Source organism: Amblyomma americanum, chromosome 1, assembly GCF_052857255.1.
Source record: "Amblyomma americanum isolate KBUSLIRL-KWMA chromosome 1, ASM5285725v1, whole genome shotgun sequence".
Taxonomy (NCBI): Eukaryota; Metazoa; Arthropoda; class Arachnida; order Ixodida; family Ixodidae; genus Amblyomma; species Amblyomma americanum.
Genome location: NC_135497.1, coordinates 448,369,487 through 448,396,235, shown reverse-complemented (window position 1 = coordinate 448,396,235; position 26,749 = coordinate 448,369,487). Strand labels below are relative to the sequence as shown.

Here is a 26,749-nt window from a genome sequence, read left to right as displayed (position 1 = left end):
GCTTTCCGGCATGGTGATGTTATGCTCACTTGAGCTGCGTTAGCGTCTCTGGTTCCGCGAAATTATAAATTCACTTCGCAGCCCAAAAAATAAGTTCGTCGAACAAAGTCAGCTTTCTGTAGTTGAGCGAGACCTCTCGGCTCTAGCGAGGTTAAATATACAACAAGCAAGACCGTTTGCGCGTGCTTGTGCCACGGTACGACTATGTCCTCCCAAAAGCGACAGGCAACTCCCGAGGAGCCTTAGGCCTACTCGCTCTGACACTTCCGGGTGCCAACAAAGGGTCAAGGACAATAGCTAGAACACAACGCCACGAGGAAATACGTTTCTGCCAAGGTGACCCTAACGCGAACGGCGCCTACCGCTTATCGCGGTGTCGCAGCTCCCCGGTACTTTTCCTCTAATCACGACTGCAATCCAAAACAGCTGATTACGGCACCCGGCTCCCAGAGCCAAAGAGACAGAACAGAGAATATTTACAACTATGTACAAGAAAAATCTGGCCACCCTTCAGACTTCCGCATTCACTCGCTTCTGGCTTGCTGTTCTCCGCGGACGTCTTGGTCTCGCTCTCCACGTGCGGACCTCGTAGGTTCACCTTCCAAAGGTGTACCGATGAAGTGCTCATCAAAAGCGTAGCATGCACGGCAATCCGCCTTTTTCATGTTCCTGTGCTGCCACCTCGCGTACAGCGCTGGAAGCTCATTGGAAGGGTACTGCGCGCCCAACCCGGCCGGAGTGAGTGCCGCTGCGGAGCACGTTTTGTAGGAATCTGTCAACGATGGCGTGTCCTGGGCAGCACCTGGTGCCTGGAAGATTTCTAGGATTGACTGGTGGCTGTGTGCGAAGTCCGAGGCAGGCTGCTGAGCCCACGGAAGAGCAAATTCTTCAGTATCTACGATCATGCGGCATGCGATGCGATCGCCAGCTGAACAAGGGCCGCCGCTTCAGAGATGAAAGCTACATTCGGAACATAACGTTCAATGAAATATCCCCGATCAGTGAGAATGGCGTTTTCCACTGTATATGCCTGCCATCCATGAAAGGTGGATACTACATCGTGCACGCCGTAGCACAGAAAACGACTGGGAACAACAGTTTTCACAATCCCGCCACGGTGGCTGAATGGTTATGGCGCTCGGCTGCTGGCCCGAAAGACGCGGGTTCGATCCCGGCCGCGGCGGCAGAATTTCGATGGAGGCAAAATTCTAGAGGCCCGTGTACTGTACGATGTCAGTGCACGTTAAAGAACCCCAGTTGGTCGAAATTTCCGGAGCCCTTCATTACGGCGTCCCTCATAGCCTGAGTCGCTTTGGGACGTTAAACCCCACTAAACCAAACCAAACGAAGTTTTCACAAGCAATCGTTGTGCTCAAGCGCTTCCGAATAGCTACACGAGCGATAAAAGCACAAGCGTACTCGCAACATGGCAGCTCTGCTAGCATTTTACTTTATTTTCCCACAGCACACCGCTGCATAGGTTAAACAAGCATGCGCGTCCATGAAGACGTACGCGAGAAGCGCACATTGAGCCATTCCGACGAAACCACGCAGAGCTTTTCATCATGGATATGATGCGAACACACGCATAACGCACCTTCTGCCTCTTAATACATGGCACGTACCCACATGGGGATACTGGCCAAGATGTAGTGGCATAAACAAGGAAATTTCCTTACGGATTACGACGAAATTGTAGCACCATGCGTGAATGCTCTTGTAGCTTCTTTTTCGTTGTCCGCTCCACCGCGCGTTGAAAGCGGCTCACAGCACTTGCCCATTTGGCCTTCTTGCTTGGGAAAGCAAAAAGCGTCGGAACGAAGTCTGGGTGCCGCAGTGACATTCTAGGCCTTCCTGCCCATCAATAAAACATTTCGTGATGGACTGCACACGCATTTAACCACAGTACCTCGTCCGCACCTGTCACAAAGTGATTCCCGCACAGTCTTGACGGTGCCCAATGGCGGCCACGATCGTCGAGCCGGCGAACGGCTTTTATCCACGCTTCGCGTCGAAGGCGGTCCCGGGAAGCGTTCGGAAAGCGAAAAAATCCGAGTTCGCTTCCCTTTACATATTGGGCAATGCAGCTGTATGCAACACATGTCGTAGGCATTGCCAAATGCGTCGCACTGAACGCCTGACGGCTGCAGCAACGCACCCCACGTAGGAAGCCGGTTTGTTTAGTTTTCACTTCCACGGCCGGTCTCGAGTGGCGCGCGACCCTTCCAATATGTTTCGCAACACCGCCGCCAGGGGATGGGCGCATGCGCAGTCGCGTCGTGAAAAAGGCGGATTCTCCCATGCTGCTATTACGCTCATCTCGCTGTCAAGAAAGCATCTTAGCCTTGCTAGCAACTCCGAATTCGGGTCAGGCTTAACGCGGTTCCAAATCCGGGCGGGCATTCCACGAACTGAACTGACTGTCGTCCCTCGTCCCAAGAGCTTGCCACACGTTGGGGCGCCATTGTGGAAATACGGGGGGTACAATGCCTTTCGCCCCGCCCTCCCAATCCGCGGATGCAGCGTTCCCGCTCGCTAACCGCGGATGGGGTTCGTGCTCGAGGGACAAAGGGAAGGGACGACAATAGCGTTAACACTCGTATTCTATTTATTACAGTTGCAATCAATACACAGAGCGGGCCAGCTAACTACAAAACATCAACGAGGCATTCCTCGGAAATAGAAGGCTACGTAAGGACTTCCGACTTACCGGCTGGGGCAGGGGCGCGACTTCGGGGGTATCGGCGGCGAACGTTTGTATGCGCCGATAATGGCGACCGGGTTTTCCCGTGCGCGCCGCATTCTTGGGGCAAAGACATTCCCTAGCATTTTCTGGGGAAGGCGACCAGAGCACGCGTTTGCTGCACTCGCTTCTCTGCCTGGAACCAGAAGTTCAGCGGCAAGGCACAACGGATCCCCGTGCGCCTGCCGCGGAAGGTGACGAGCGTGCGGCTGCAACCGCTCACGACGCTGGCCGGAACCCGAAGAGCCTCTCTCCGGTTCCGCAGAATTCCGCGTAACCTACGAGGTGGCGCTCCCGTCGCCGTTCCCTCGCCGTTCACTCGACGATAGATTATGCACTAATGTCACAGAGGATGTATAACAGATTAGGGGTAATGAGCATAGATGAAGATGGTTCCAGAAGTCTAGGTAGTGACCACAAGCGTATCAAGTTGAGCTTCAGAAGAAAAAGCAATGTAGGACTGAAGCAAGATAAACAATCAGGGGGAAATTTTTACTCAGAAAAGCAATTGGAAGTAGCAGCCAAACAAATCGAGAAAGTAATTTTTGAGGATAGTGAAACAGAATGGACTTATACCAAATTAACTCGATTACTGGAGCTAGAGCTAGCTAAGGTGCGAGTAAAGCTAAAAGGGAAAAGATGCAAACCCAAGAGTTGGTGGGATGAGGAGGTCAAGAGGGCAATAGAAAAGCACAAGGAAGCATCCAGGGAACACAGATATTCCAAGAAGGGGGAACCAAAACCCGAAGTAGACAGAAAATGGGATACCTTCATAAAGTGTAGAAGGGATGCATCCTATTTGATTAATGAGAAAATTAGAAGGGTGCCCAATGGATGTCAAAAGTGAATAAAAAGGATAGAAAAGCAGCCCAAAAATTCTGGAAACATCTAAATGCAATGAGTAATAAAACTAGGCTAGAACAAAGGTTTATTGTTACAGATGAGGGTATTCGACTAGAAGGGGATGAAGCAATAAACCACATAGGAACAAGGATGACGGAAGAATTTTCAGCAAAGCACGTGGTACATAATTTATCGAAGGAGGATAGACCGGTTACAGCAATAGCTTCACTTGAGCGAGGAGAGTGGGAAAGGGCAGAGAAGGTTCCTAGTGGCACATCAACAGGACCAGATGGTATCCCGATTATGTTGATAAAGAAGTTAGGACCAAAATCCAAGCAAACATTAATACAGGTAGTGAACAAAATGATAGTGGATGAGAAAGTACCCGATGAATGGCGATTAAGTAGAATGAACATGATATATAAGGGAAAGGGGGACAAAGCAGACGTAAGTAACTATCGCCCCATAACAGTGACATCTGTGGTTTACAGGGTGGTGATGCAAATTATAAAGGATAGACTGCAGGCTTGGGTGGAGAACGAGGGGGTGTTAGGGGAACTACAGAATGGGTTCCGGAAACAAAGGAGGTTGGAGGACAATCTATTTTCATTGACACAGTGTATAGAAATTGCAGAAAAGGAACATAGGCCCTTATTGCTAGCATTTCTGGATATTAGGGGAGCCTATGACAACGTTACTCAGGAGCATTTGTGGGACATATTGGGCACATTGGATGTGGAAAATGGAGTAATTAATCTTTTAAAAGATATATATAGAGGTAACAGAGTGCTCATAAAATGGGAAAAAAATGTATCAGGGCCTGTAGAGATACAGCGGGGGCTTAGACAAGGATGTCCTCTGTCCCCTTTGTTGTTCATGTTGTACCTGCAAGGTTTGGAGGCCAAGCTAGAGGGGAGCGGACTAGGCTTCAACCTATCTTTTTTCAAGCAAGGGGAATTGATTAAACAGACATTACCGGGACTAATATATGCGGACGATATAGTGATAATGGCTGACAACAAGGAAGACCTGCAGAAGTTGTTAGACATATGCAGTACAGAGGGAGATAGATTAGGCTTCAAGTATAGTAAGGAAAAATCTGCAGTCATGATATTTAATGAAGAGGGCGGCGAGCATAGAATACAGGAGTTCGTGCTAAAAGTAGTGAATGAGTACAAGTATCTTGGGGTGTGGATAAATAACAGTGTTGAGTATCTGACAGAGCATGAAAAATATGTAATGAATAAAGCTAGTAGGAATGCAGCTGTCATGAAAAATAGGGCACTGTGGAATTACAATAGGTACGAGGTGGTAAGAGGGATCTGGAAAGGGGTGATGGTCCCTAGCCTGACCTTCGGGAATGCGGTCCTGTGTATGAGGCCAGATGTTCAAGCAAGGCTGGAAATTAGGCAACGGGGAGTAGGGAGGTTAGCTTTGGGAGCACATGGCAATACACCAAATCAGGGGGTACAGGGTGATATGGGATGGGCGTCTTTCGAAAGCAGAGAGGCTAGCAGTAAGATAGCATTTGAGGAACGATTGAGAAGGATGGAGGAAAAGCGGTGGGCTAGGAAAGTTTTCAGATACCTGTATATAAAGAATGTTGTCACGAAATGGAGAAAGCGAACTAGAAAATTGACAAGCAAATATCTGGACAGCAGTAAGGGGGTAAATCAGCAATTATCGGTTAAGAAAAAGGTTAAAGGAACAGAGAGAGCTTTGTGGAAAACAGGGATGCTGACGAAATCGGCACTGGAAACATACCGGACCTTTAAACAGGAAATTGTCAAAGAAAATATCTATGATAATTGTAGGGGAAGTTCTTTGTTGTTTGAGGCCAGGACTGGAGTTTTGCGGACTAAGACGTAAAGAGTCAGGTACCAGGAGATAGACATTTTGTGCATTGCGTGCAAAGAGGAGGAGGAAACAGCTGAACACTTGATACTTTTCTGTAAAGGGCTTCACCCTACAGTGGAAGGCAGTGGGGCTGACTTACCCAAGGCATTGGGGTTTAGGGATAGTGAAGGGAAAGTGGATTTTAAGAGGTTAGAAGTAACCAAGCGAAGGTTATCTGATTGGTGGCTAAAAGCAAGACAAGAGTAAAATTTCACAAGACATGGCTAGGTGGCTTGAGCCACCGCTCGATGTAAAGGGTTCAGCCGTATCCATCCATCCATCCATCCTTTCCCCCATGAGGGAGACTTCCCTCCTCGCCCAGCCGGGGGCTGTCCGTCCCGACGGCCGACGATGAAGATGGGCCGCATCGAAATGGAGGGGGAAAACAGGTTCTCCACAAGTGTCTACTAAGATCTAAACACCAAACCACTACTGAACCTATATCTCTTCAAAACTTCAGGCATGAACTGCACTACTCTGAAATCCAGTGAAAGCTGCTGGTGTTTCATCCCATAGTTGTGGCCGCGGAAAGCTAAAATTTGAGCAGTCTTGATGGCGTTATGTTAACCTCACATTCCACCCAATGCTTGTAAAAATGTGTAGTAATACACGTAACTGCAGGATATGTCACTTGTAATCGACAACAAGTGAATAATAATTTAGAATTGATGGAAAATTAACACAGTTCGAAGTGCCCATGGAAGGACAAAAGTGAAGAATGAACTGAACGCAGTGTAATGGGACCGACAGGCGCAGCGCAGCGAAGAAGCGGACGAGTTCAAGCGGGACAACGAAGAAGCAGACGAAGTGCAGCTGGGTTTTTCGAACGACGCCTGTGAGTGTGCCCGTCGTGTCGCCGGTCAACCAAGATCAACCGACCTGTGCTTCAAATAAACGCCTTGACACTTGGTGGAGGTGCTTCGGTTCCCGTCCCGGTCCTCATCCTGGAACTTCGAAGTGGAACGCTCCTCGTCTCCGCCACCATGCCGGAAGGTCCGAGTGAACCTTCGCAGCCCATTCCTGCCACCGTACTCTGTCACGGGGTGCAGCGCCAGCGTGACCCGTCTCCATTTAGTGGCACCGATGACCAAGACGTCGACGATTGGCTGGCCTCCTATGAGCGCATCAGCACTTACAATCGGTGGGACGATTCCGTGAAACTTAGCAACGTCTTATTCTATCTAACGGACGTTGCCAATCTATGGTTTCGCAACCATGAGGCCGACCTTCCCACCTGGTCGTCCTTTAAAACGAGCTTCGCCGACGTTTTCGGCCGCCCCGCCGTCCGGAAGCTTCGCGCCGAGCAACGTCTTCGTGCTCGATCTCAGCTCCCTTCCGAGACGTTCACAAGCTACATCGAGGACATCGTTGACCTGTGCAAGCGTGTCAACCCCTCCATGTCCGAAGCGGATAAAGTAAACCACATACTTAAAGGCATAGCCGATGACGCTTTCCAGATGCTGCTGGCGAAGAACCCCACCTCCGTCGCTACCGTCATCCAGCTGTGCCAAAGCTTCAACGAACTCCGCAAGCAACGCGCATCTACGCGGCAGTCCGGCGCGCCTGCGGGGGGTCTTGCTGGCTTGGCCCTTGGTGGCTCATCTGCTGAGCAGTCCCTGTTCATGCAGCAGGTTAAAGACTTCATCCGCGAAGAGATCGCTCGCCAGCTTTCTCTGCTGCATCACATTCCCGACCCCGTCTGCCCTCCGCACGACCTGGCGCCATCTCTCACTCCCACTATCCGTCGTGTTATTCAGGAGCAGGTCGCTGCAGTTCTGCCATCCAGTCCCCCACCGCCTCCTGTGGCAGCGCCGCTCACCTATGCTGAAGCAGTCACCGGTACACGGCGCTCGCCCACCTCTGCCGCCTACCCTAGCAGCCCGGCCTTTTATGCTCCACCGCCGTCTATACCCCCGCCGCAGGCCCCGGTTCGTCGACCCCGCCGAAACCCTACGAACCCCTGGCGTACCGAGGACAATCGACCGATATGCTATTCCTGCGGTCTTCCGGGCCATGTCGCACGCTTTTGCCGTCAGCGATCTCCTCGTTCTGGCGATTTCATGCGCAATTTCCGCTACGATTCCGGGCCGCCCTTGCCTAATGTCTCTTCTGCCTCCTCTACACATCGCTCCCAGTACCCTACTCGCCGCTCGCCTTCCCCTCGTCGACGTTCCATTTCTCCGATGCTCCGCCGCCCGGACCCTCTCCCAGAGGAAAACTGACTGCCGCAGTTCAGGAGGCAAGAACTGCGTGTTTTGCCAACTTTTTAAGTCCTCCGTGTTCTCCTGCTAACGTGATTGAGGTGTCTGTTGAAGGCGTCCCCGTTCTCGCGCTCGTCGACACGGGTGCTGCAGTGTCAGTAATTAGTGATGCTCTTCGCCGCAAACTTCGTAAGGTGACAACGCCGCTGTCTGACTTTTCACTACGTACGGCCACCTCTCAGCGCATCCACCCCATCGCAGCCTGCACGGTCCGCGTTTCTATAAACGACGTCGCCTATACCATCGAGTTTGTTGTGCTGACCGCCTGCTCTCACGATGTCATCCTCGGCTGCGATTTCCTCTCGACCCACCGTGCAGTGATTGATTGTGCCCGTGCGGAACTTGAGCTTTCTCCCCTGTGTGATGTTTCGTTGCGTGACCTACCTGTGCGCTCCGCTAAGCTTCTTGTAGCTGCCGACACCGACATACCTCCCTCCTCTTCAGCCCTCGTTCCGCTCCGCCCCGACTTTTTCCTCAGCGGCCCTGTTCTTTTCACACCTACCGCAGCAGCCACTCGCCATCAGCGCCTCCTCATTCCATTCGCCGTTGTCTCGATTTCCGATGGCCACTGCGCCATCTATGTCACCAACCCATTTTCTTGCCCGTCGTTTGTTCTTTGCGGCGAATGCCTCGGCTCTATTGAAGAACTGGACCCTGCTCTTGCTTCCGAGTTCTCCGATACCCGTGCCTGCTCCCCAGTTACTGCCTTAGCCTGTTGTGCGACAGCGCCCGATCCGATTTCCATCGACGTCTTTCGTCGTAACATCGCTCCCGACCTTCCGTCTTGGAACTTCTCTGCCGCTTCCGCAACTCTTTCGACCTTTCCCAGCCCTCCTTGGGGCGCGCATTGGCCGTCTCTCACACAATTGACACTGGTACCCACGCTCCCTTGCGTCAGCGACCGTACCGAGTCTCGCCGAGCGAGCGCCGCGTCATCCGTGACAATGTTGACGACATGCTTCGGCGCGGCATAATACAGCCTTCTCACAGCCCTTGGGCCTCTCCTGTTGTCTTGGTGACGAAAAAAGATGGCTCCATCAGGTTCTGTGTGGACTACCGCCGTCTCAACAAGATCACACGTAAGGATGTTTATCCTCTACCCCGAATCGACGACGCACTGGATTGCTTGCAGGGAGCGGAGTATTTTTCATCCCTCGACTTACGCTCCGGCTACTGGCAGGTCCCGATGGCAGCGAACGACAGGCCGAAAACCGCTTTCGTCACCCCAGACGGCTTGTATGAGTTCAATGTGATGCCATTCGGCCTCTGCAATGCTCCAGCCACATTCGAAAGGATGATGGACACTATTCTCAGTGGCCTCAAATGGGAAACTTGTCTGTGTTACCTAGATGACATTGTCGTTTTTTCCAAAGATTTTCCTTCCCATCTGCACCGCCTTCAGCGCGTACTCACTAGCCTTACTGACGCCGGCCTCCAACTAAACTTGAAAAAATGTTACTTCGGTGCAACGCAGCTCACAATATTAGGCCATGTCATCTCCAAAGACGGCGTTCTACCTGACCCAGCCAAACTTCGCGCCGTCGCTGACTTCCCCAAACCAACCACCTTAAAAGAACTTCGCAGTTTTATAGGCTTATGCTCATATTTTCGCCGCTTCATCCGAAATTTCGCCAGTATCATCGCCCCTTTAACGCAGCTTCTTGCCGGCAGCCCGAACCTTTCGTCTTGGTCCCCCGCCTGCGATACCGCGTTCAGCACTTTACGCCGCCTGCTGGTCTCTCCCCCCATCCTTCGCCATTTTGATCCCGCCTGTCCGACAGAAGTTCACACTGACGCGAGCGGTGTGGGCTTGGGCGCAGTTCTTGCCCAGCGAAAGCCTGGGTATCCGGAATACGTCGTCGCTTACGCCAGCCGCGCCCTCACCAAGGCGGAATCAAACTATTCTGTCACAGAAAAAGAATGTCTCGCCATCATTTGGGCAATTGGCAAGTTCCGCCCTTACATTTACGGCCGGCCCTTCTATGTCGTCACAGACCACCACGCCCTATGCTGGCTATCCTCCCTCAAAGATCCTTCTGGCCGACTCTCCCGCTGGGCTTTACGTCTCCAGGAGTTTGATATACACGTCATTTATCGCTCCGGCCGCAAGCACTCGGACGCCGACGCCCTTTCTCGTTCACCACTCCCATGCGAGTCAACCTCTGCCCTCGTATGTGCCTACGAATTCTCTTCGTTCAACATCCCTGATATGCTCTCCGAACAACTGAAGGATCCTTGGATCACCTCGCTGCTAAACTTCCTGAACACTCCCTCGCCGCATCATTCGACCCGGACCCTTCGCCGCCAAGCCCACCACTTCGCCGTTCGTGATGGCCTCTTATACCGCCGTAATTACCTCCCCGACGGCCGGAAGTGGCTGTTGGTCATCCCTCGACACCTCCGTGCTACAATCTGTGCCTCTTTTCACGCCGCTCCACAATGCGGCCACGCCGGTGTACTAAAAAAATATGCTCGCCTTCGTCAGCGATTCTACTGGCGAGGTATGTACCGCTACATACGTCAATACATTCGGTCATGCACCGCCTGCCAACGTCGCAAGAAACGGCCCTAGTAGCACAAAATGTCGCCTCAACGTTGCTACAATACTGCCAATGTTTTCTAATGCTGTGCAACATACTACAACGTTGTAGCAATGTGTCCATAAGTTGGTTAAAATAACACACTATCTGCCAATGTTGCAGTCACATTATCAGAAGTTGGTTAGCATAACATACCATCTGTCATCGTTCGAACAACATCGCAGAGCAACGTTGCGCCATTACACACGTAAACAACATTAGAATCCATGCCTGCACTCCGTGATTGTGCGTGTGTGTGTGTATATATATATAATGTGCCGTCAAGTTGCATGCACACTGCGAAAGACACTTTTCTTCACACCCTGCTTTCTTGCACTGAGAACGGAGGTTTGTTTGGTAAACTCGTCAAGAAATTCGCGGAAGCCATATCAATCACTCGAAACCGGAACCTGTTCTTTTTTTTTCTAAAAGTTAATTGACTTAACAAAAAGATTTTGTTACTTCGATGCATTTCTAAGCACCTAGACTTAATTGTGTCATATTTTTTTAAGATATACTTTCTGCGTTTGCATAAAAAAACCACTGGAAAGAAGCACTGAGTGGAGATCAGTAAAAAAAACGACTAGCTAGTCAGTCTAATCACCAGCGACATCATCAATAGTGATTTCCCGCCATGTTTCCCGCCTAAATAGCTCTATGCCGCCAAACGACATCATGTCTGTCCGCGGTGGAAGTGTGCCGGCGAATAACTGTAACGGTGAGTGCCTTTGCTGATATTTATTCACCTTCATTGTACCAGTGGTGGGAACTTTCATTGCTTCAGTGTAGCAAAGCGGAGGCACATTTTTCTGTGCTAACGTGTTATGGTACGTCGGTGTTTTAGTGTCGCGAAATAGCGTGCACTCATTTTTCTGTACTAACGCGTTATGGTCAGGAATATTGTTCACTGTCAAAATGAAGAGAGTCAAGAACTCATTCAGCGATGTCAGCAACCGACAGAGGCGACGGAGAATAGCTAGTGCCATCGAGAAAGAGCTGGAAAATGCCGACGAGAGCGATCAGGGTGAAGTTACTGATAGCAGTGGGTCAGTTAGCGACATTACGAAAGGTTTTGTAGACTCTGAAGTACAGGTAAGACCTGGAGGTTCAAGTGGAAGTTCTCTGCAGAATTCAGCACCTTCAGCTGACCAATTCGCTGCATGCAGCGACTTTGGCGCGAGCACGGTCGGCGGCCGCTATGACTCCTCGGACATGAGCTTTGCTGAGCTCGACACATCTGAAGCGGAGAGTGTGTCATCTCACGTTGGCAGCAGTCAGGACACAAATGCGTCTAGCGTATTGCCTTCCGATACCTCACCGTCTCTCGAGCGCGATCTGCGAACATGGGCCCTCGAGAATAACGTACCTGCCTCGCACCTAAATTCACTGCTGAAAATTCTCAGTGCTTACCATCCTGAACTACCGCTGGATGCCAGAACACTCTTGAAGACGCAGAGGAAGACGGAGCTTGTGTCCATGTGTGGCGGCCAGTACCACTACTTTGGAGTGACGCCCAACCTGATTGACCATATTTCCAATCATGTTCCGGAAGGGTTGGACACACTGTCCTTAGTTGTAAATGTAGACGGCCTCCCTATTTCTCGCAGCTCTCGGCGACAGTTCTGGCCTATACTTGTACTGGTCAGAGAAAGTTCAAACCATTCTCCTTTCATTGCTGCACTCTTTGAGGGAGATTGCAAACCTGAGGACTTGAACTTATATTTGAAGGACTTCGTTAGTGAAATGATGGGGCTGCTAGAGAGTGGACTTGTGTACTGCGGCAGGTCATTTACAGTGAGGCTCCATGCTTTCATCTGTGATGCCCCTGCAAGAGCTTATATCAAATGCATAAAAGGGCATGCAGCATACTTTGGCTGTGAAAAGTGTGTGCAAAAGGGCACATACTCCGAGTTGGACAGCAAGGTCATTTTCACTGAACATGACAGCCCTTTGCACACAGACGAAAGCTTTAAGAACCAGGTGCACAGTGATCATCACCGGGGTCAGTCCCCTCTTCAGTGCCTGGGAATTGGCCTTGTTAGCCAATTTCCACTGGATTACATGCACATGGTATGTCTAGGCGTCATGAAAAGGCTGCTTGTGCAGCACTGGACACCTACGAGGCCTTGCTTTTCTAAGATGAACCATGCATCGAAGCTGAGTGTTTCTGGGAGGCTGGAAAATTTTGCTTCCTTTGCTCCTAGTGATATGAAAAGAAGACCACGAGGACTTCGCTTTTTAGAGCAGTGGAAAGCGGTAGAATTCAGGAATTTTCTGATATACTATGGTCCTGTTGCACTGAAAGGAAATTTGGAAGAAAAATACTTCAAGCACTTCATGAAACTCAGCATTGCCATTACCATTCTTGTCTGCCCAAAGCACAGCATGGTTCATGCAAATACTGCCGAACGTCTTCTTCATGAATTCGTTACTGAAGCTGGGTCATTGTATGGCAAAGGCATTTATGTCTACAATCTTCACTCTCTTTTGCATATCACTGATGATGTTCGAAGGTTTGGCCCTCTGGATGAGTTTTCAGCCTTTCCTTTTGAGAACTTCCTCTATCAAGTCAAACTGCTGCTGAAATCACATGCGCGTGCTCTTCAGCAAGTTATTCGACGCCTCAGTGAGAGGAGGAGTGTGAGCCAAGCAAGCTCATGTTCACTGGATGTGCCAGTTAAACTGTCTGGACAGCACTGTGATGGATCAGCTGTGCCTCCAGGATTTGAAGGCATACAGTACTCCATGCTGGAAACGAAGGACACAGTGTTGAAACTCGGCAAACGTGACAACTGCGTTCGCTTGAAAAATGGTCACATTGTTTTAATAACTAACTTTTTGTGCTCGTCAGGAAGTATTTACATCTGTGGACATTTTTTCACAACTTTAGGCAACCTTTTTCTGAACCCTCTTCCATCATCAGAATTGATGATTGTCTCTGCAAAAGGACTTTCGCGGAATATTTCAGTTTGGATTGTGGATGGCATTCAGCATAAGTGTGTGTGCCTCCCAAATGGACCAAATTCATATGCAGTTTTCCCTCTTCTGCACGCATGCAAAAGTGCCTAAATCTGAAGAGGATATCAGGAAGGGGTAGACACTTATTACAAATGTATTTTAAAGCTCCATCAGCGTGCAAGAATTGCAGCTTTCTTGATAACATTTGGTGTTTTAGCATGTTATTTGTACTTTTGGTTTGGGGGTTTCAAGATTTGTGTTTTTTAATGTGTGCTTTCGGGTTCTAAATTGTTCAGCGTTGTACATTTCCAAGATCAGGAGGAAGTTTCTGTCGTTCCATCTTCATGGATAATTGCCGAAAATACTGTTGCGTGGCCGCCTCACAAAAATTCGCGCAGAATAAATGAGGCAGTACAGAGCAATGAAAAGCCATCTGACCATTGGAAGAAGTACAGATGTAGAGTGTTGTGGACTTGTGGTAAGCACTATTTGAAATACTTGTAGGCATCATACGTATGTTAGTTACACACTCAAAATGGGATTATTTTTATGCCTGTAGCCTAGCCTGAAATATTCTCAGGTAGGCTTCACAGAAATATACAATTTTAGTAATTCTGTGTGTACAGCTGCTGATCAGTGCAAATCTGGGTAGCATAGGCTGTAGTGTCACAATTCTGTAGCTTGTACATAGCTATGTGTGTCAACGTGTGTAGAATGAAAGAACCCCGCAGTTGGTAGGTTTTTTCGCAATTCTTAAGTACCCTTTCTTTTTGTTGTCACTATTTCACCATTGTGCACGTTTCTATTTTAAGGTGGCACACCTCTCACTCATAGGGGGATCATCACTTAAAGATGGCTTACGTCAGGTTATGAAAAAGTGCATTTGTGACAGCTTGGCACGAGACTTCTCGCTGACCGGAAGAAAAGGGAAGCGGTCATTTATTGGCCTTCAGCTGCTTCTTGTCGTAACAGGTACTCTTTGCTCTACTTTTATTTATGTGCTCTGGGCAAATGTTTAATATTTCCCAGTCTGTCGGCTCAGAATTTTAACAACCACAGTCTACTCATGCATCTGTACACAAAACTATTTGGCATGTCAGTTATTACTGGCACAAAACCTTGTGAGTTGTTTACATAGCTCTGCTATCTAATCTGTGGCATCTTGTTGTGAAGAATGAGTCTGTACATTGCAGCTTGCTAGTATAAAAAGAGCAAACAAATGAAGTTAGAATGTGTTCTCATAGGGCTTACCTGCATTTAATGATAGCAGCCTTGGGGTCTAGGTCGTCTGGTCTTTCATGTATCCAAAAAAAAATATAAGGAATCTTTTTTCGTGTGAAACAAACGTGCCTAGAGCATGTCTACATGCTGTTTATGTTGCTTTATTGCATCTGCCAAAAATCATGCTAGAAATGTGCAGGGCACTTCACATGAGGCATGCAAATTAGTTCTGTATGTAGGGATGTCACACTGCACACTGTCTTCCTTTTAGCAAATGCACTCGCCTCATGTTGGCTGCCACTGCTTTACCAGAATGATCACAAACTTTCTACCTAAGTGCATGTACAGTTGCTGTTATATTTGCTACAAGCATGCAAAACCAGGTTCACCTTATAGTGTTCCAAAATAGGCGTGTTATTGATGAAAAATTTTCATGAAAAAAAATTGCACACAGTATGTTTTGCTGCCATTGAGCAGTATAGGCATATTGTGGACAGAAAACACCATTCTGAGCACTCAGTAAGTAGCTTTGATATTAGAGTAAAATAATTTGTTTGTTTCTGACTGTTTCTTAACGCTTTACATTTCTGAATAGTATGTTTTCTTTTGAAAGTGGCCAAAATTGGACCATTGTAATACTCAACTGTGCAAGTATTTGTAATGGAGTGCAAGTACTCCAGAGGTCTCTGGAAGCAATTAAATTGTGCTATTTCTTGCAGAGACACTTCGAAGCTCATTTCCGAAAGCAACAGACTGCCAGATTCAGATGTGCGTAGCAGAATGGCTGCGGTATGCTCCTTCTAGATGCAAAAAGCGGTATGAAATTTTTTTCAGTTTTTTTTTCTTTTTCATAGCTCCTTACAGCAAATTAAGATAAATGCTGGCGTTTACACATTTCTTTAGTGTTCTACCACACTGTATGGTTTCACAAATTCTGCCTCTCTGTCGTTGCTTTTTCTTAAGAATAGTTCTAGGGCTTATTGCCTTCACCTTATAATCATTTGTATGCAGTAAGGTTTAATAATTTAAACTTCAGAGGCTGGAAAAAAATATCTGACTTATTAGAAGTTTGAATTATCCAATAAGCTAAAAAAATTTACAAGAACTGCTTGCATCAAAATATATTTATTTGGTAAAAGACTTGGAAATGGTCACCTGCTGGAGAACAGCATGACAATAGCAATTTTTTGCATTTGCATTTATGCTGTGTCGTGCGCACACTATGGAGAGCATGAGTGCAAAACTGCTCTAAAATGGTGCAAGTCTCAAAGGAGCTTCACCTAGTTTGAGGAGGCTTGACTGCACAGCATCTGGCTGGCACTTAAACACACAGTGTCGGTGTAATGAAAGAACCATGCGGGTGGAAGCAAGGGAAATAATCAATGCCACCAACATGGCTGTCGGTGAGCATCCAAAATGGCATGCAGCTAGGCTTGGTTGGCTTGCTGATGCGCAGCCAGCAGCCGAAGCTCTTAAAAGTGAAGCCGAAATTAAGTGTTTGGCATACTTTGGGTCATAATTAAGGCCATCCATTTGTCACTCTTGCTGTTGTGCATATCTCAGAGATGCATAGTCATCTCTGCAGAATGCAGTTCATGATTGAAAAAAGCCATTTTCACAATCAGTTCTGTGTGAATAATACCTAAATGTGACCTGCTTTTGGGATCCCATTGGGATTAATCATTGCGAGACCTGTAATGCCTGAATTGGCAAGCATTCGAGACATAGTAGATGGGTGTTGGCTGTGGGGCAGTGCTGACAATTTGAATTACTCAGATATTTGAATTAATGGGGGTTGAAATAATGAGCTTTTACTGTAGTTGCATGTCTTGAAGGTCATGCGGAGCAGAGAGGAGGCAGCCGCCGCATTGCTTGTCATGGCACTGGCTAATTAATGAGCTTCCACTATATGCTGCTTACCCACTTGCCACACAGCATGAAGAAGTAATTGCTTGTGAATGGTCTGCATAAGTAATAGAGAAGTCGAGAAGTGATGCTGTTTTATATTAAGACAAACTTTTCGCGAAGCAGACGTTTCATGACAGGCTGTTTAAAAGAATGACAGAGTGTATGTTGTTCTCGTTCAAACAACAAATAGAGGCTATTCGTGTTTTCTTTTCTCTTCCTGTCACCTCTTTGCGGCATTCATGTTGGACCAAAAGAACCCAAGCTGCAAGCTCATTTAAGCCATGCACCAGACTGAAGGGTGTGTGCATACTTCCTAAAGGCCGCAAATACACTGAGCATTTCTTGTATTTCTTTCTGTGGCATTACCAACAGTACATTCTGTCAATGGTATTTAACAGGGCATATTTAGTTGTAAAGAAAATGTAAACATGCTCTTGCTGTTTACATTTGAATCCACGTTTTGCAGCATGGTCAGAAAAGTAAATTTATGGTGACTTTCAAAGGCTACTATATATATTGTGGTATATGTTGCACCTCAAGTGCTTAATGATAAAGCTAGTTTTCTCTGGTTACCTTTCAGAGCTTAAAATGAGGTATCCGTGTTAATTCTTGGTGTCACAGAAAGCATCATTTCTTTCAAGAAGCAGCTTGTTTCCTTTATGTTTCAGGGAGATCGCCAGATTGGTAAGGGCTGAAGCTGACATGGAACCAGTGGAATGAAGAGCAGTACATCAATGTTAAGGTTTATGCAGGCAATGTTGCTACCTCTATTCCTTAGCAGCACTATATAACTGGTGTGATGAAACTGTTATTGCCGATAAGATTTGTTATTACTGTTAGTTGTGTTCCTTTTACCCCTTTCTCTTCCTTGATGTCAGCCCGAAGGGGAAAGGTAGAAGTTGTTGGATGCCGACGTCTTGAGGTTCTAAACTTGCTCAGTCACATTACTCGTGGAACTTCAGGAAGTAAACTGTTTAATCACACATAAAAAAGTTAAGACAGAACGGAAGGTACAACAAGGAGAACAACTATGTACATAGTGATTGATCCGCAGAGTGACCAGACGAAATCAACCCCCGGTCCCACCAAAACTTCTTCTTTTAATCCCTAAGTCCCCGCCCTCAGTGGGGACACCAACCAATTAGGTCAAAACACAAGCACACATCCAATCAAGGACCGGGGAAAGGAAAACACATCCAATAAAACACATGGGAGAGGAAAACACATTGAAAAAGAGACAGAGGAGCGTAAAACACGCCCAATCAAAGATTGGGGAGAGGGGACAGGTCACTGTCACGAATACTAACAATTCCCCTCTCGGATCACTCCATCCTCCCCCGCGGGGCGGCATGATTACTCGCTTAAAGAGCATGCGAGGGCCGCACAGATTGTCGAAAGTCGTGCCACTTAAGGCGCCGCCGCTCCCCAATTCTTCCTGATGCCCCACGTGCACAGGAAGTGCCTGGCAGTCATATGGAGCTGATAAGCGCTCACAGTGAACATGAGGAACGCGTCTTCAAAATTGCCTCCTAGCCACACACTGAACGACCGCCGCCCGGGTAATGGCCTTGGGCAGCGTCGCCGCGGTAGGGATGAAAGGCGACGCGCCTTCGTTGCTGCTTCTCGGAGCGGGCTGCGAACAATGGGGCCCGGCCAAGCTGGGTCGTCTGCGCACCCCGAACTCCCCTCCGTCGCCGTCCGCTTGACTCGTTAGTTCCATGTGGAGTCAAAAGGAAATGGATCACAGCGTACGCACTCTTGTCCACATACAGGCGGCGTTCCGTACGTGATTACTTGAGGCTCCGGATGTGTCCAAGCCAGCCGCGCACGACACTGTTCATGTACTGTTTATTGTTTCTGCTTCACTGTGCTTTCTGGAAGCAGGCTTGCATCTTTTTATTCATGAAACATTGATCACAAGTTTTCTAAGTGTGCTCACTGCCTCGAGTCCCTGGCAGCAATATTTACCTGGTGTGGTCAACTGGTATCATTACAGCATTTATTTGTTATTACCACTTCATGCTGTGCTGTCTGTATGCTGTTCATTGTTTAAGCCAGCTTTGTTTAGATTTTTTATCAATGTGCCTACTTGCTATCACTACCTTTAGTTCCTGCCAGCAATATTTCATTGTTGTGGTGAATCAGTGTTGTTGCAGTTAATGTTTACTGTTTTTATTTCACGCTGCACTATTCGCATACTAATCCGTTGTTTCTGTCTGCTCTGCCACGTGCAGGCAAGCTTGTATTCTTTTCATAAAAGAAGAATCTTAATTGTTCTCTTTGTATGTGCTGCTAGTCGCTGCCTCTAGTCTTTAGAAGCAATATTTAACCGGTGTAGTGAACTGGTATCATTGCAATATTTATTTATTATTACCCCTTTATACTATGCTGTTTGTGTGCTTTTTATTGCTTTTCTTTTAAACCAAGCTTGTATCTTTCTTTTTTTTCACTTTTTTAGGAACCTGGGCAGTTAAAACAGTAATATTTTGTCTGATGACTTTGCACATTGAACATTTTAACATACTGTCAAGAACAAAAGTGGTGTATGCCACTCAGTGGCCGATAGAGCCTTGCAAAGCTGCATTGCCAAGCTATCTGCCAGTAGCGTCTGGAATGAGATAACTGTTGGGGAGCTCTTTGTGTAGGATAGTGACATGCTGGCTGGCAGGTAAAAAAAGGGTCCTCATCATTTTTATTGGTCCGAAACACCGCCCGAGGACGGTGCAGTGATGTAGTTGTCTGGCTCTACTGGCCCCGTCCCCTGCACTCGTGCTTCCTACACTACATCACCATCAAACTCACTGTAGTAAAGCAGTCAGAATTTCATGCTTCAGCAATTTCATTGCTTTCTGTTTGAATTGATCATTGCTTATACTGTTCTTGTTATCAGTATTTTGAAATGCCAGTAGCTTCTCGGACTCACACTTGGTGTTGAGAAATTTTGCCATGCTTTGTTTCCTAGTGAATGTAGCATTGTGATTGGAGCTGTATTAGGCATATGTCTACAACATGGCAAATTGCTACCAAGCTACATTTTGCCAGCTTCAATGCATGGTTTGTTTACCGTAACCTGTATTTGTAATGGTTCTGTCAGCCAGTGTCACCTTGAATTTTGCATTTCATTACTTGGTGTATGCATTGTTTTACCAGCACTTCTCATGCAACTAAATGAGAGCTTTAGTTTTACTGTGACGTCATCTTTTTCCTTGTGTTCTTCACCAGCTTTTAACTTTCAATGACACAGTTTGTTGGTATTGTTCTGATCTTTGTATTTGTTAAGTGCCAAACATTTTTTTTTAGTAATAAATATTTTTGTTTGTATGTCAGTCTTTCTCTGCTACAGCCCCGCCGGGGTGGTGCAGTGGTTAGGCGCTCGACTACTGTGCCCAAGGATGCGGGATCGAATCCTGGCTGCGGCGGCCGCTTTTCGATGGAGGCGAAATTCCAGAGGCCTGTGTGCTGTGCGGTGTCAGTGCGCGTTAAAGAACCCCAGGTGGTTGAAATTTCTGAAGCCCTTCATGCGGCCTCTCTCATAGCTCGAGATGCTTTGGGATGTTAAACCCCCACAAACCAAACCTTTCTCTGCTACAATTACACCTTGCTTGTCCCACTTTGTATGAAAGTGTGGTTGAGATCAGAAAAGCATTATTCATGCGTTTTATATTTCATAACTGACAGGAAAAACTTGTTCATGATAAATATATTTTTTTCCAGCAAAGTGTACGTTACATACCACCCTGCAGCTGTGGTTAGGGCACTTGGATGCTGATCCCGAAGATGTGGGCTCAATCCGAACTACAAGAGCCACATTCCGATGGAGGCAAAATGCAATGTCCTATGTACTGCGCAATGTCAGTGCACATTAAAGAACTTCAGGTGGTTGAAATTATGCAGGGAACTCAACTATGGCGTCTCTTATAGCCCAAGCACCTTTTTAAACTAGCTATCATTTTACTGCTTCCTGCCATTTTACTGAGAACACTGCATTATGTAAAAAGAACTGCCCTAAAAAAGAATACTAAACTGCAGCTACAATGTTTCTACATGCCCTCCTTTAGTCTTGTCTTTTAGTGCAGCATATTTTATGGAACTTCGTCTAGTATGAACTGCATGTGTGCTGCACAAGCATGTCCCCTGAATGTTGTGGCGACGTGACTAATGCTTGATTTTAATGTTTTGTGAATGTGGATGAAACTTTGCTGCAATGTTGTTGTACATATGCTAAATATGGATGCAATGTTGTAGACAACGTCGCAGCAATGTTTCTGTATGTATGTTGTCTTGACATGGCCAAAGGAGGACGCTAGCCACGGTGCAACCTAAATAGGTAATATTGGTACAATGTTTCAGCAACAATTTGTGCTACTAGTGCCTCCCCACCCCGCCGCCGCTCATTTGCAGCCGTTACCTTGCCCTGGCCGTCCCTTTGACCGCGTCGGCATTGATCTTTATGGCCCGCTTCCAACTACTTCGGCTAATAATCGGTGGATCATCGTTGCCGTTGACCATCTCACCCGTTACGTCGAAACGTCGGCTCTCAAATCTGCTACCGCAAACGATGTCGCTCACTTCATTCTACGCAGTCTTGTTCTTCGTCACGGCGCCCCGAAAGAACTTCTGAGTGACCGCGGCCGTGTTTTTCTCTCGGACGCCGTCGAGGCCCTGCTCAAGCAATGCCAAATCGTTCATCGCTACACCAGCGCCTATCACCCCCAGACCAACGGCATGACTGAGCTAGAGTGTACTAGAATGTTTTGAGTGGAAGGAGCGGAGACCGGTTCTATTGTTAGCCGCGGCCCCGCTTGTGTAGAAAGTTGCGGCGGCGCTGTCGTCGCCCGCACTTGAAGAGCCTTGCTTGCTGGGAACGGTCGTCGTGCTTTCTTCTGGAAGTTCTTGCTATCGAGAAATCTCTGCTGGCCTGCTCTTCGCCTGTGATGCCTGCCAAGCGACGGCTTAATCACTGCTACGCGCCAGGGTGCAAGACGGGATATGCTCGAACTGGCCCACCCAAGCCCACAGCAATTCCTAATAACTTCAAGTTCCTCAATTATTACAATCTGGTAAAGAGCCTGGCTGTGTCAAATGTTCCTGAGGTCGTGGTTAGCTCGCTTCTATCATGCAAGGACCCGGCGGCAGGTTCTCACAAGCAGCAGAAACTTCTTGATATGCTGATCCACACGGGTAATCTTGATGAAGCAGAAAGAGCTCTTAACAACAAAGAAGCTATGACAGAAAATTCTTATAACAATAAGAGGAGTGACCCAAGGCTCACTTACTACATTGCGGGGTGTGTTGAAAGAAGGTGTATCTTGAAAACAAAATGTCGTGTGTGCATGGATCAGCTTCTTTTACCAGCTCCCGGTGGCAAAAATTTGAATGCTGCCACATTTACAAAAGCATGCGATTTTGGTGGCTTGCTCAACCCCGCACTGAGCCTGTTCAAGTTCATGAGTCAGCTTGAGGACGTTTTCACAGGTTGTTTTAGCTATGGAGAACTGCATCACGACAGAATCATGATTGTGCTTGCTCTTCTGAACACGACGGGCATGAACCGTATTAAATGCGATCAGCACTTCAAGGAGCTCGCCTCAAATGTGACTGGGTTTTATCTTGTAACCAGAATACATTTTTTTTTGTCAAAGGTCTCAACATGTCTTGTGACTTCGCCCGAAGGAAAGCACAGCAGCATTTATAAGGTTTAACCGTGTGTAGCAAATTGAGATGGAAGATTTTGTTGAGGACTGAGTGGGGCACAGTATATGTAAATGAAATTAGTTGTGTCATGCATATTCGTGTATTTTTTTTCTAAGTGGGGGGAGGGGTGGGGTGCGGCTACTGTTGCCGTAAGACTGGGTCGCCGTGCACAAAGAGTTCCGGAACAATATTTGGCGCTTCTTTCAAGTTCCTGGAAAGTTGGATTTAGATACATGAAATTGAACTGCACTTTTACTTGGTACAGCCTTTGTCAAGAGCTCAGAGCTCACGGGGTTTGCTTCTAGGGTGTATAGTGGGGCTCCTGTAGCACATTTGGGCGTTCAGCCCATTGGAGGTAACGGGACAAAAATCTTACCTTCCGGAGATATGGAACGCTGGAAATGCATTAATGACGAGCTATGCAGTGTGGCTCGGAAGTGAACTCCGTCGGCTCTAAATTTTTTACAAAGGCTCTACTTGCACTGATGCTGCGAGTAAGTCCACTAGCTCGCCCATCTAAAAAACTACGTGCTTTAAACGACGACAACGAAAGTGTTTCATGTAACCGCGGCACGCTCCTCGCCCAACCCTGGCTTATTCCCCGTCGTGGTTGTGTGCCATATCATTAACGCAACAACATCGCAGTCACTGCATTCCGCTATAGGCTCTTACGGAATTCCGTGTCGGAGCGTCGTGCAAACTAAACAAGATCGTGGATGTACACGGGGGAGGGAGCTCCTGTGTAAATTTCACTTACTGCTATGCATTGTTTTGGAGTTTTTTATGGGGTGCGTGAGGTCATAGAGCATTTGCATAATTAATTTTACTAAAGAGGAACGATGCATTAATTTGAACATCACGCGGGCATTACGCAGCGACTTCCGTGCGCGGCAGCAAACGGCAGGCTGACAGCGAAGACGCATTCAAGTGCGGTTGACTGCAGCGCCACCGCCAACTTCCACGCTCACCGGCCCTCTCCGCGGCGGCTGGTCGCGCCACTCAAAACATTCTAGTACACTCTGAGCGGTTCAACCGCACTCTGAGTGACATGCTCGCCATGTACGTTGACACCGCCCACTCCAACTGGGTTAAGTGCTCCCGTTCGTCACGTACGCGTATAACACAGCTACTCAGACAACAACGGGGTTTTCTCCTTTCTTTCTCTTATATGGCCGGGAGCCTACATCCACCATGGACACCATCCTTCCTTATCACCCTGACCCTTCCGAGACCACCTTACTCTCCGAAGCTCACCTGTACGCCGAAGAATGCCGGCAACTTGCCCGCTCTTTCACCACACAGCAACAATGGGATCAGAAGCACCGTCGGGATTCCCCGGACCCTCCAGCGTCATACCCATCTGGCGCCCTCGTTTGGCTCTGGGTGCCTTCCTCCACTCCCGGCCTCGCCACGAAACTACTGTCTCGCTTTCACGGACCTTACCGGGTTGTCCACCAAACTTCTCCGGTGACTTATATCGTTGAGCCGCTCGTTCCCTCTTCGGACCACCGTCGCCGGGGGCGCGAAACTGTGCACGTTGAGCGCCTCAAGCCTTACTATGACCCGCCCATCCTCTCCTCTCCGTAAGTCGCCAGGATGGCTCCTTTTTCGGGGGGAGAGTAATTGTAATGGGACCGACAGGCGCAGCGCAGCGAAGAAGCGGACGAGTTCAAGCGGGACAACGAAGAAGCAGACGAAGTGCAGCTGGGTTTTTCGAACGCCTGTGAGTGTGCCCGTCGTGTCGCCGGTCAACCAAGATCAACCGACCTGTGCTTCAAATAAACGCCTTGACAGCAGTTACGCTCCCAACAACTCCTAGCTGAAGAATAGGGTGTCACTGCATCATAATATACTCAGAAATAGCAAATAAGTCTCTTATATCCCTGATATTTTGAATTTTTGCACAAAAAATGAAAATACATCTTTTTGTACATTTTGTTTGCTACTGCATATGGCTTTTTCCTACATTGACATAGGTTGCAGGAGGTAAAGTATCGTGGCTTACGGTTCTGCAGATACTTGGCTAAAAGAAAGGCGGCACACCCGGATGTTAAGAGCGCGACACGCCCAGATGGCCAGCAGCATGTCATAGTCTCTTTGAGATGGCCAAATAGAGCCGCTGGGACACCAAAAGCAAACTTAGGCCCGTAAAAGTGGACGCTGTGTCAATACAAAACACCAGAACAAAAAGTTGTAAGGAGGCACCTTGGTTTGGAGTCAAGGCCCTCACTGAGCTGTTGCGAAGAGGAGTCACGGCGCTGTTCGTATGAAGGAAGTCTGAAATAACGATCAGGCAAGACCCAACATCAGTCCAACTTGAGTCAGGTGATGCCAGAAGGTGATAAGTAGTCCGCGTCGTGGTGCCGACGCCCGGTCCTGTACCTGAGAGTGAACGAATACTCTTGCAGGCGCAGAGCCCAACGATCAAGTCGGCCAGTGGGGTCTTTTAGCAAATAAAGCCTGCAAAGACCATCGCAGTCGATGGTGGCTGTGAATTGTCTGTTGAAATAGCCTGAATTTGGCAACAGCCCACAAAGCACCAAACACTCGCGCTCGCTAATGCAGCAATTTCACTTGGCGGCGAAAAGAAGGCGGCTTGCACAAGCAATGACGCGTTCATTGCTGACGCGTCAAAACTGGCTGAAGTAACTGGCAGGGTTGCATGTCAGCCAACTGATGAGCGACAGGGTTTCTGTTAGGGCAGGGCCCCAGACAAAAGGAACGTCTTTTTGAGGAGTTGCATTAGTGGACGTCCGACTACATCGGCGAATTTTTAAACGAAACTGTGAAAATGTGAACCAATTGGCTGACAATCCTCCGGATTTCCTTCGTTGACAGTCAAGAGAAATGCTTGACGGCCTAGATTTTACCTAGCTCCGAATGTCCAATGTAACTGACGAGACGCCCCAATAATAATTCGGTGAGAGCAGCAGAATCGACACTAATATATTTTCACTTCGGAATGTGCCCATGGGCACGCCTTTTTTCCTTACATGCGATATGAGGGGTCAGTTTACATTCGAGTTGACTTACGATCATGTAAATACGGTAATATAACTAGAAGGAAAGCTGGCTGCGCTACATTTCACCCACCATGGAGAGGCGCAGGAATGCAAAGACGAGGCTTCATACTTGGCTTGACTATTCTTGGCCGTAATACGTGAATTCAGCTGTAAAAATATGACTTCTCGAGGCAGACCTCACAGAAATGCTGTGAAAGCTTCCACTCCCGCCTAACACTGAACTTTCAATTACGTTAAATGTATTGAAGTGAAAAATACAGTATTGAAATGATTTATACAGCACACAAAGGTGAACATCCCGGCGTAACTACCAATTTCGAGGTACAGTCCATGTTTTTGGCCCAACACTAGCCAAGCAAAACACGAATCCCCGTTTTTCGAGAATCCCCGCCGTGAAGTGCTCTTTAAAAAACTTGCATAGACGGTGGTGCCAGCTTTCCCCGACGTTGAGCAACTCTATGCTCGGGGCTGCCGGCCGAGAAAACGTTTTGGTAAGTTACCAGTTAAATATGCATATTGGTCCGGAAGTATTTTTTTTTTACAAGCATCTACTTCCTTTAGATAGCTCAAGCGCACTTTTGATAAATTTGCTAATTTTGGAGCATAAAGGCACCGGGAAACCCAAATGTATAAAAATGGTGCAAATGGAGAAGCTGGGCCACAGCTGCATGCTCATAAATTTGAATGACCATGTGCTAGTTTAGATATGAATAGATTTCATTGTGTGCACAGGTGAAAAGAGAACAATGCGAAATTGCCTTCCCCGCACACATTTTTCTCGGAGCAACCGTGACTTGTGCTCTTTGTTAATAAGCATTGGATGGAAGGCACTTAATGAATATGAGACCACTATGATACAATAATTTCGTTCAGTTCTATTCGGTTCTTACCATCCACCAGTCTAGGTGCGTAATTCCAGCCACAGCGAGGTCAAGGAGCAATAACGAAGTGCAAAAAACAAATATTAACGAAATGGAAATGCAACTGATCCTTATATCACAGCACACAGGAGTCTTGCGTTTCGCCTCTATCGACACGTGGCCCCGTCCAAATGCTCAGCCGAACGGTATCACCGCAGCGACTACCTCCACTTCGAGACACATACATAAAAATAAGGGGGGGACTCCTGCATAGAAATGTGCAACCCATAGAAAGTCGCGAATTTCGCGTTCAACTCATATGCTTCTCTGTGGAGAAAAGCACGGCGTGCATACGTTGGTAGTGGCTTTATCAGTTGGCTTACAGCGACGGCCTCCATATCTTTGACAGAAACCAACTGGGTATAGCGGATGTACATCAGCAACAAATGAAAAGCGAACAAGACAACTGAGCCACAAACAGCAAAACTTTGCCAGGGAAAGCTCAATTCTAGGAGAGGGTAATTTCACAATTCGAAAGTGCACAGACTTTTCAGAAGTGTTAATCAACCTCGGTTGTATTTGCTCTCCACAAGCTATGTTGTTTTTCTGTCGCCACCTCAGCTTTTTCGCGTGTTGCTGATCCTTTAGACGATCCTTAACAAAAATGACAGCTAAGGCGACCCAAAGGCTAAGTTGCTCAGGGGTGAGAGTGAAGAACCCCGGTGAAGAACTTCTAGGGATTGCTACACCGCCACTCCACCAC

The 26,749-nt window shown here is 47.6% G+C and overlaps 1 long non-coding RNA gene across 1 annotated transcript; it reads left to right on the top strand.

Moving 5' to 3' along the window:
• Positions 1-10,989: 10,989 nt before the first annotated feature.
• On the top strand, positions 10,990-19,729 carry LOC144115963 (uncharacterized). The gene is made up of 4 exons (XR_013311625.1): positions 10,990-11,040; positions 14,093-14,252; positions 15,221-15,317; positions 17,078-19,729. It is a non-coding gene; the product is annotated as an uncharacterized LOC144115963 (long non-coding RNA).
• Positions 19,730-26,749: the final 7,020 nt, after the last annotated feature.